Consider the following 11,379-nt stretch of genomic DNA (forward strand, 5'->3'; position numbering starts at 1 on the left):
CATCAGAGACGGATAAAAGCAATAAACTATCTTCCCTCGACATATGAATTACTCGCGATGTTTGTTCATAATGCACGATAGTCCCATCAGATCAGCTCCTTTGTATTTATATAATTAGGTATTTAATCTGTGACTATGCTTACTGTTAAACCTTGTATATATTTAGATCAAATTTTTACGTTTTTGATTGCTTGAAAATGGGTGTGTGAACACTCGAAACGTCGTAAATAATGTAGTTTTTTGTTGTCAATATACTACTATTATAATATTAACGATGCTCAAGTGTGAAGCGTTCTAACATGTAGGAGCTTTTAGATCCCCGCAAGGTTTATAATATTTAAGGTTTCCCATTAATAGATCTACCAGTGGACCAAAATTCCTTACAATACCCTACACGAGCAGAAATACTTTAACAACTGAAATTGGAGTCAAATGGCTGGAAATTGGAACCCAACCAGTTATTTTGCTCGAATGTTTTAATGCAAAAAATCCTCTTCATTTCGGTGCCTTTAGTAAGGTTGAAAATATTAAAAGTTTTAATAAAGGAGTTCTACCAGTGTGCCAATATGTTCGAGAGAAGCTGAATTGTTTCATAAATTATAATTAATGCACGTGGAATATTATTTGTAAGGATTAGATTGCCTGTAAAAATTAGATTGCGCGAAACTGCAAATGGAGTTGTTCTCTTTTTTAAGACAACATGCATAATTGCTGTGGAATTGTAATGCTTGCTTTGCATTAATCAAAGAGTGATTAAGCATTTCACAGTCACACAAAACAGTACATGGTAATTTTATTCTATTTCACCAGTAAGAAGTGCGCGAAAATCTGTCCCAAACGTTCGGTTTGCGAAAATAAATGCGCGGGAAAAAGATGTGCACAATTAAAACACACGCAAAATTCTCATGCATATATTTTTATAATTATAAACATAAAGAACCACGTCGTGTGTATATTGCAGCATTGCAGTTTAGAGTTTGGCGAACGTATTATCCTAGATAAAGGTAAAAAAAATCACATACAGCAATCCAGAATCCTATAACCTCTTGGTTACTTGGCTTCCCGAATTCCAGCGTCTCCTATCCCCCTCAATTCTCCTCATTTCTTCATAAAATGCTAGCAAACAAAACTAAAAAGATGACATAACAAGTTATAAATTATAAAGAACGAAGACTCTCGGAATTGTATAATTCCACTAACCGTGGTTTATTCCAACGATATCTTTTATTTCTTTGGTTAAGTTTTCATCCTATAAAAAATAACAAACAGATTCAGCGTTCATTAAACAAGGTATATAAAAAGATAGAAAAAAAGTCAATAAATATGCAACTTACCAAAGGTTGCCACAAATTTCTAACCCATCACTGTGAGTTGCTTGTTTTTTTCTTCAATAACTCTTCTCCTTGGCACAACGTGGCTTATCTCGACAAGGCCTGGAATTAAATTGTTCTAGTTACTTTATTTCACGAATACTACACATGATTTCCATCAGCTTAAATAATATAAGCTGTTATCAACTGGTTCCTAAACTTATTTTTTTCTTAAAATGTCGTGGGATATCAGTAACCGTGTAATGAATTCACTACATGAACAAGATACAATGTCATTATCAATTCCTTACTGGGTAGTTATAATAAAAGTGAAAAGTCATTAAACTAACAACTTACGCTTGGGAAATATGTTTTTATATTATTAAGAAATATAAATTTCATAATTGAGGAAAGCAGAGAAGTAGGTATTGTAATAATGTATGAAAAGGACGCTAGAATATAATTCATCTCTCATCAAAACCTCTCCAAGTTTATTCATTTAAAAAGTTGTCATGGCACTTTGTTAAAAAATAATGGTGAAATTCTACAGACATATCAAGCGTGTGGAGAGACATATCTAAAATTAAGTACTTGCCGGGACACCCAGCGTTGAATCGCCGTGTTAAGCAACAAGTAACTGTGGCCCGGTGTTAAACGGTTGAACGTTTAATAAGAGCCGTGAAGTGTGACACGCATTCAGGTAGAACGCTTTAGTACAGGTATATAGTATGTCGTAAATAGAAGAAATGGCACGTAAATAGATGAAAAGACACTTTTCCACAACTGAAATAAAAACACAGTTTACAACCGTTGCTACCACATCATAGCATCATAGCAAAAACAGTCGATCAACCTTTATTAATTTTTCGGAGAATGTTTCCGGAGAAAGGTCCAAAATAAAAGGTACTCCAAGCTGCGCGCTGAGTACAGGTAAGCAGTATCGCGATCCATATAGGTGTAATACCCTTTTCCGAAAAAAAAACTTTATCGCAACTTCGGTTAAACAGCCACTCTGTTGTTAACACTGAACTAAGCGCTTACCATACCGTGTTGCATATCCATATACGAGTCGTACCCTTTTCAAAAAAAAATTATTACAGCTTCTGTCTATACAAAAACCAGGAAGCAATCTGTTGCTAACCGGGGCTGAGCGTTTAAAACAGGCAAATGGCGTTGGGCATGTGTATAGGCGTAATACCTATTTTCCAAAAAACTTTGCCGCAACTTCGGTTCGAATTAAAATACGGAAAACAACCCGTCGTTACCCGTCCAGCTAAAAAACCAGCAATTTTATTTCGCGGAATAAGTTTTTATAAGTTCATACATAAGACATAACTTCAAGGTGTAGCTACCTAACTGCATTTAACATTAGAATTACATATTGTTCAAAAAGTTTGTTTTTGCTAGCAAAACTGCATTTGGCTATTTTCACCTTTCAGCCAGACGTAACTAAAGTGCTTGCTAGAGAGCCACAACCACAACATAAAAATGAATAATAACATACCAAACTTTGACAGAATAAGAATAAATAACGCTAGCCTTAAAATCTACGTTTATAGCCAAAATCTTAAAACTTAAGATTTATCTATGGCTAGAAAACGTGATGATATTTACATCTTAACATGTGAAAACCTACCAAAAAGTAAATATTCCTTTAGATACAATGTATTAGGAAAGAAGAAATGTAAAAAAACCAGACTTACTAACGCCAAAGCCACAGCTTTCAAATTGACCGTAGCTCAGATTAGGAAAAAAAAATGATATAATAGGCCTAACTTGGCTGGTATAAGGTTGGAAAAAATCTCAAGTCGGCAAAAGTTTTAAGTTGGCAAAGATTTGAAAGTCAGCAACAATAATAGTGACTGGTACAAAATTTAGTCACTTTTATGTTCGGGAAAATTGTTGAAAAAACAGTTTATTTCAAAGCAAATAGTTTTTAGATAACAATTTTAACTTAAAATTAAACTCTAGTATCGAACATTTGTAACTTAACATTTTTGTCCTCTACTGCGTTACAAGAGGAGTGTTAACCGGCGAAAAAAATTAGCGGGTAGGAAATAAAAATATTAAATATTAGCCACTAAAGCAACATTTGGACACTTTAGCCCCGCCTTTTTACCAATCAAATACACCAGCAGTCTACAAGTATATCAAGCTGTCATGTGCTTCTGACATAACCATTTAGATTTATGGAAATAAAAGATGATTCCGAAACCTTTATGGATACACACAATTTAGTCTGATTTGTATTATTTATGTATTAGTTGGACTAGTTTCGTTTACTTAACACCAGGCGTTTAAAATATATATTTTTCAGACTCGCTAATCTCTAAAAATACAATAATAACCGGTTACCCCGAGCTGTACCGCGATATGTCGCCCAAAGTCTAAGTGCCGACCGAGCTTGCGAGGTCGATGCAATGACAGAGGGCAATATTTTCGGTACATCACGGGGTAATCCATTATTATTGTATTTGTTAACTGTCTAAGTTATATTACAACCGTAATAAGAACTTCGGTTAATTTTTTTTTATAGTAATATAATTCACTGGCACTATTTTCGTTAACACTCGAGGTCAATATTCGAAACAGTCCTGTGTAATAAGAAACATATAGGCAGAATTCGAAAGACCCTATAAAATAAATCCTCGTAAACAAAACATTACGATGTTTGACACATGATTCATTTGCATTCATCGACCATGATGCCCCCGAGGTTGATATGGCGGAAATAAAGCTCGAGGTTGAAAACTTGCAGAAGAATATCAAGGAGGTGAAGGATAAAATCATGTAATATGATAGCAAGATCAAGACGAAGGAGGGTAAATTGAAAGAACTCAAGAAGCAGAAGGCCGGGGTCCGAAGGTTTCATTGCCGATCTTGAGAAGGATATTAATCTCTTGAAGAAGGATAAAAATTTTGCACTGGGTAGGCATGGTCTACTTTCCTCCGAGATTTTTAAGCATCTGGGGAGTATTAAGTCCGAGTTGATGAAATCGCTGGAGATGACATGCCTTTGCTTAAAAAGCTTAAAACACTCTTCAGGGAGCAGGGTCTTACCATAACCAGCATAGTCTCCGCTGTGGGTCTGCTGGTTTCCATTATTGCCCTTGCCGTTACAGGAGGGGGTGGTGCAGCAGCAGGTGCTGCAGGGAGAAGTGCCGCGGAGGGTGGTGAAAAAGAGTTCTTGCAGAAGCAACTCGAGAGGCTCGATAATATCTGGCAGGCAAGGAGGGTGTTGCGTTACCCGGGATCATCGGTACGGTAGTCTCGTTTTTTCTAAGGGTAGCTGCCAAAGTTATCGAATATGCGGTCAAGCATCTCTATCTCGCCAGCGCGACTGCTGCCGGATATTTTGTGCTCTATATCAGATAATAGGCCTATTTTTCAGCAATATATATGCGAGGATGAGGCTGACCCCTGTTATGATAATAATAGTCTTGGCATCTTCGTGTTGATTTTGTGGGGGTTGTTGGGGTAGTGGGGGCGTGACATGTTTGGCGTGTAGGAGGTATAGATGGTATGGCCTGTATAGTATGATCAGGAGTATGTATGGGAGACATAGGATGAGTGTCATGCTTGGGTGGTAGTTTGATATCTGCCACATGTCTGATGGTATGCCTGAGAGGTGCGGCATGCCCCACAATAGGCCTATTATTCAAGTCAAGCCTGATACCAATAATCGCACTTGCAGGGTAATCAAAATAATATTATTATAGTCAAACATTTTGCCAATTCGCAGATTCATATCGGAGGGTAACATGTACACGTGATGCATGACAGCCAAGTTCACCGGGGTCCTGGCATACTGCAGTACCTTCTGGAACTCGGTGATGTCATGTCTTACATTTTCTTGCCTTATGACTATAGCCTCAAATTTGTGCAGTAAAATTTGCCTTGCTTTATAATTGTCTGTATTAGATCCAATCAGGGATGCTTTGGTACCTGCTTGAAATCCAAGCAATAGGATCAAATAAGCCCTTATACTCTCACTCAGCCTAGTCAGGCCCTCTGATGTCAGACCTTTGCTTTTGGGCATAATAATCTTGGCCCAATCACCGTCAACCTGGGGCCACCATCTGCCATCTGCCAATGACGACGTGACAGCCTTGAATTTATACAGGGCATTAGCATCTGCACCGTACTCGCGGCATACCAGTGCGTATATGTGGAGTAGAGGTTTTTATACTGTTCGAACCCATCGTCATACGGCATGGGTTCCTTCATCCTTGCCAGGATGCGACGCATATGGTAATAGACATGGAATTTAAAAATCGAGTTGATAAGGGGTACCGAGACCGTCATGTACCTGTTACAGATGGCTAGGGTTGTTGTTGCGCAATTGGTGGCAAAATTTACCTGAGTATTCCAATAATTTAGTGCCTGTCCCTTCCATTTAACATTAACGGGGTCATCAAGGTAGGTCGTTGGGACCTTTATGGCGTATTTGGTAAACTCCGGAAAGGCCACGGAAATATGGGACTCCTTACTCACGTAGAGGTCTTGGTGCTCCAAATTTGTTACACCAAGTGGCCATTCTCCCCTATTAGAATTGTATTTTGCCCCAGGGTTGTATTTGTATATGTTCTTAAAACAAAGGGGATTAAACAACTGTATGTTACAGACATCGATAAACCTACGATTTTCGAGGACTACCTGGGACAGGACACACGTATAGCTCTGAAATCTACCAGCATTAGACCAGGATGACTGAACTTATCTAGCAACAACAATATCACTATACGTAAAGTGGGGCCTGATCACAGAGTTACTCCTATTGAGATTATGAATGGTTTGTATAGGATCGAGGATATCGCGGCAATTATCAACAGTCAGGAGCAAGAAAAAATCAAACTGCTTGCTTTGAAAAGTGCCTAATGTAGACTCAGGGTTAGTGACGGGTATACGGTGGTGATCGGTAGGCAATTGCAAGAGCTCCTAGACCTACCCTATGACCCCGCAAAAAGTATTACACAAAGGGTGACTATGATGTCATATATAGAACTGATGCATATCAGAAATTGAGACCTATTCTTCCAGAATTAGATGAAGATGACTGTCTTTTGGATGGGAAAAAGTCTAAAATTCTGGCCCTGCTTCCTAACAGGGAGTTAAACGCCTGGGGAGACATGTTAAGCTGGACCTTTGATACCCCTGTATACCTTCCACTGAAAGGATCCACGGATCGTCTGGAGTTTATGCTAACAGACGTCTATCATCACGGGAAGAACGTCACGTTTTTTGACATCACAATGCATTTGTTGATAGAATAAAGATGAGAGATATGAGGAAACTTCATCTGAGTTTGCCGAGTGGATCTGCGCAAGACTCTGATCAGGATGAGGGACAAGTTTTCAGACTCAGGAAAATCGAGGACATTGAACAATTTCTCCGGGACGAGATAAAGGAGCGGACTAAACTTGGAAAAGAATTTAAATGCACAATACGTGGGTACGCTTTTGCGATCATGGTCTGCTTGGCGTAAGTGTGATTACGTCAGGGCTTGGGATTGGAGCTATGGGCTCGGGTTTGGGGTTCCCCTAGCTTGTGCCATGGGGGGATTCGCAATTGCCGCCGGAATAGGGAAGGTCGGTCTCCGAAATGCCTCTAAACGGTTGCGTGTTAAATCCAAAAAACATGATAGTATATGGCTACTCGCAGAGGCGAAACTAATCTCGATTGTAGATCTGATCAGCAAGTCAATGGAAAACGGCGTTATTAGTGACCAAGAGTATAGTCTAATTAGCCGTGAAAAGGAAAGATATTCGTTGTTGAAGGAGCAAATGCGTCAGAGGTTTAGTAGGATCGTAAATGTCATTAATGAACAGGAAAGAGCCCAGCTAGTTGCTAATGGTAGGGAGGAGGTAAAAGACGAATTTTAAGAAAAACTTCAATCTGTGCAATATGCAAACACTGTATAGAGTCTCCACATGAATATATGCCTTAATTTGTATTATATTTTTATAGGTCTTGTATATATATATGGTTTCTTTCTAATCCTTAACCAGCAACCATTCTTTTTTAAAGTCTTTGTACCGGCATTCTGCGATGTGTGTCTGGGGGTAGTGATTTACCTTGTACATGCACTGATGAAATAGCTAGAACGGCACTCACCTGGCAGGATTCGTCGTAGGGTATCGGCATACTTTGGAATTTGGTTGTGATCGCGTGGTACGGGAGTTTGGCGTTCAATTATTGATCTTTTTTCACAGGTTCCGTTTTCAGATACTCGGAAATCAACTCTTCGAGCTTTGACCATATTTGACGGTACTTCGTGATCCAGTCCAGTCCACAGTTTTGTTGCACATCTCCTGTGTTTTGAAACGATCCGATATATATTCAAGCATGCGTGGATTCTTTTTACCGGCCCCATTACACACTTTTTGCGTTTTGAACCGGTCTGGGACATGTATGAGCACCCAGTGATACTTTTTCAACAACTTTGTTACACACGTCTTGCGTCTTGAATCGGTCTGGCACGTATTGGAGCAGCCAGGGATCCTTTTTAACAGCTTTGTTGCACATGTCTTGTGTCTTGAAACTCATCTTTATTAGCATTATTATCTTACAGGAATTGCTGTAAGATAACGTTTCAGGCCAATCCCCACAACTTCTCAAGGTCTGCCTTTTCATCCTCTGAAAAGCACCAATCAATGACCCCATCTGGATACCATGTTATTGGGGCTAGATTCTTCTTACTTCTAGCCTTTTCAGCTGTCCTTTGATGGTAGGCTTCCTTCCACATCTTTACCCCCCAAAACCCCGCTTTCATCATTTCCACCACCACCTCCATCCCAAAACAAGTAAAAACTAAATCATATGCTGATACTGACACATAATAATATTAAATGCCAATCACCAAACATATAATAATATTAAATGTAAGATAAATGACGTCATCAACGCATGCGCAATAGCATATATAGTATATATGCTAGTACATAGAATATGAGTAAGGAAAATTCCTAAAATATTCAATCCTTGACCAAACAAATTTTTCTGGTTGAAAATAAAATCTGTATGTAATAAAGCAATGAATTTTTTCAAAAATACTATATGATACGGTATCAGCACCAGTAGCGGCAACTCGCGAAGCTCTAGCTAAGCAACTAAGGAGCGTTCGGGATACCGTTAGTTACTATTATAACAGGGCCAGGGATCAATTTTCAGGAGCACCAACTCTCCACGATGAGGTTCAACGGGTCACCATAGATGAGTAATACCATGGAATTGAGGACCTCAAACATATGTTTGGAAAAGAATCGAAGCAGGCCACGAACCCAGAGGTAATCGAGTACATCAAGAGTATTTTAAACGATGACGCGGAAATGTTTGAAGAAGGAAACCGCATCAAGACATGGCGGTTTAATAATAACCGTAACCAGCCTTTGACGGACGCTATCATGCGAAAAATCACCCCGCCCCCCCCCTCCTCCCCCCCCCCATGTAGACATGCGTGTAAAGGTAATATACAGCTTCGGCTGCGAGATTTACCGAGGTAGTGGAGATGTTGCGAATTATCACAAAACCAAGAGCTCAAGATCACTTTCAAGCATGGCTGACATCGAGGCCTTTCTGGATAAATGCGAAAATAAGGGCCTTGATCTGGAGGATGCCGAATTTTGGACGAAAGCCTACTTGCCACCAGATAGAACTATCGAGACACCAGGAGCATATGAGGGCAAGGTAGTATTTAGACACGTTCAGATCAAGATAATTTTTTACGAGGGAATCCTTACTTGGATGTGGACCATTACCAGATTGGCTGCGCGGAAAAAGATGCATCTATGCAATCGACGGTGAAGATGGTAGAACGGACAATCTATGCTTCTGGAGGTGTCTAGCTGTAAGGGAGAGAGCGGATGTAAAAAGAGGGACAGAGTTCCTCACAAAGACAGCCCTCAAATTAGCTCGTGAATACTATGACAAACCTAAATTAAAGAGGGAAGAGGTAAGGGCTACGAGGCTCGTCGATTTGGAGGGCATCGCTAAAAGATTTGAAATTAATATCGGAGTCTTTGAAGACAAACACCGATAAGGCCCCATGGCGTCCCGTATATGGACAAGGCCAATACAAAAAGGGGTTGGGCACGATCAACATTGGTATGTTAGGTGGTCACTGTTTTTATATCAAGAAAATGGAGGTCCTAACGCAGCATTGGGAATGCGAGGTTTGTACACAAAGATTCAACAGATCGGAGAACCTCGCGCGACATAAAAAAAAATGAATGTGAAGGTATCAAAGCCAAGATTATTTGCAGGGGTGAAAAGATCGAACGAATGTGGGGTAGCTCTGAAAAGATACTCTATCCCGATAAGGGTTTCAGTTACGCGGCATGTCAATGGATTGAAGCCATGTCAAAGCAAACAGGTAGGCATATACACCACGCACTCTGTGGGCATGGGGGAGAACGTATGATACGCGACGGTAGTAAGGCTGTATACAAGATCGACGGTTATGATCCTCAGACAAAGACAGTATACGAATACCACGGTTGTAAATGGCATGTGCATCCATGTCAACTACAGCGAACCAACACCGATAAAAATTATTTCAATCGTACCAAATTTAAAGAAGACCACATCCAGAAATTAGGGTACGATATTGTCACTGCATGGGAGTGCGAAAAGCCTCCCAAGGCTAAGAGGTTATTCAAGAAAAAAATTCGACCATATCACCATTTCATCGTCTTTGATTTCGAGGCTCTCCTGGCACCTTTGAATCAGCAGCCCACGTCTGATTTAACATATATCTCCGAGCATATCCCAGTAAGTGTAGTCATCCACGATAGTCTGCAAGAACATCCAACATTCATCATGAATGAAAACCCAAAGGTGCTTGTGCAAAAATTCGTCGAGCAACTAGAGCAGAGACAGATCCGTATTGGCCAAGACGTCGAACGTATATATCCCAAGCCGGATGATTTCGATATGCTTCCGGAACAAACTCAAAATTCTTGGCACGAATGGCTAAGTCAAGTGACGGTGATAGGCTTTAACAATGGCAAGTACGATATCAACATGATAAAGCGGTATTTTGTCGAACGAATTGCGGATGATGATAATATCAAAGTAGCGAAAAAGGATAATGATTACATTTTTCTAACCCCCTCGAGGTTCAAATTCATCGATATAAAAAATTTCCTCGCACCAGGCCTGACTTATGAAAAATGGTGCAAATCGTTAGATTGCAATCTTGAGAAGCTCGTGTTTCCATACGAATGGCTATCATGTTATGAAAAATTGAACCATCGAGGCCCAGTTTATAGCACCCTCGGTGGTAAAAATACACTATCACCCGAAGATTACCAGACGTTCAGAGATGAGTTTTTTTAAAAGAGAATGCGTCACGATGCTGGATTGGTTGGGTGAATACAATATGGCCGATGTAGTCCCATTTGTTGAAGCCGCGGATAAGACCCGCAATACATACTACGAGGATGAGATTGATATTTCGAAGGATGTTGTTAGCATTCCGGGTGTGTCAATGCGGTATGTACTCAACAAATCATTGCGGTTAAACCCGGATATACAGCTTTATACCCCGGGTGATCCCTGTAAGCATAAATGCGAGGCTCTTTGTACCAAAGTCCGAAGCGAGGATTGTAAACAGGTTCAAAAAGATTGTACATCTTGTACAAAGAACGAGGCCTATGAAATGGAAACGGGTATGGTAAGTGACCCCGCAATCGTATTTTGCAGGTACCATGAGAGTAATGTGACGGGTATTCGCTCACATATTTATACCGAACCGAAAATATGTAGAACCATCCTAGGATATGACGCCAATATGCTTTACCCTAGAACCTTGATGCAGGACTTCCCTTGTGGAAAGGAAAAGCTGGTAAAAATGGTAGACCCTGCTGAAAAAATAGATGATCTGGTGCGAGACATTCTTGATGGATCGCTCTTCGAATTTGCGCAAGTTGATATTGAAGTCCCTACTCACTTCCACGACACATTTAACGAAATGTAACCGCTATTTGTGGTTAGAGAAATCGCTGACAATCAAATTCCGCAGCATATGCACGAGCATTTAAACAAGACAGAGCGAAAACGTATCCCAGGC

The 11,379-nt window shown here is 40.0% G+C and overlaps 1 long non-coding RNA gene across 1 annotated transcript; it reads right to left on the reverse strand.

Moving 5' to 3' along the window:
- Window positions 1-778: 778 nt before the first annotated feature.
- Window positions 779-1,541, reverse strand: LOC130629996 (uncharacterized). The gene is made up of 3 exons (XR_008982032.1): window positions 1,335-1,541; window positions 1,201-1,249; window positions 779-994 (listed from the first exon to the last, which is right to left on the reverse strand). It is a non-coding gene; the product is annotated as an uncharacterized LOC130629996 (long non-coding RNA).
- Window positions 1,542-11,379: the final 9,838 nt, after the last annotated feature.

Source organism: Hydractinia symbiolongicarpus, chromosome 1 (genome assembly GCF_029227915.1).
Source record: "Hydractinia symbiolongicarpus strain clone_291-10 chromosome 1, HSymV2.1, whole genome shotgun sequence".
Taxonomy (NCBI): Eukaryota; Metazoa; Cnidaria; class Hydrozoa; order Anthoathecata; family Hydractiniidae; genus Hydractinia; species Hydractinia symbiolongicarpus.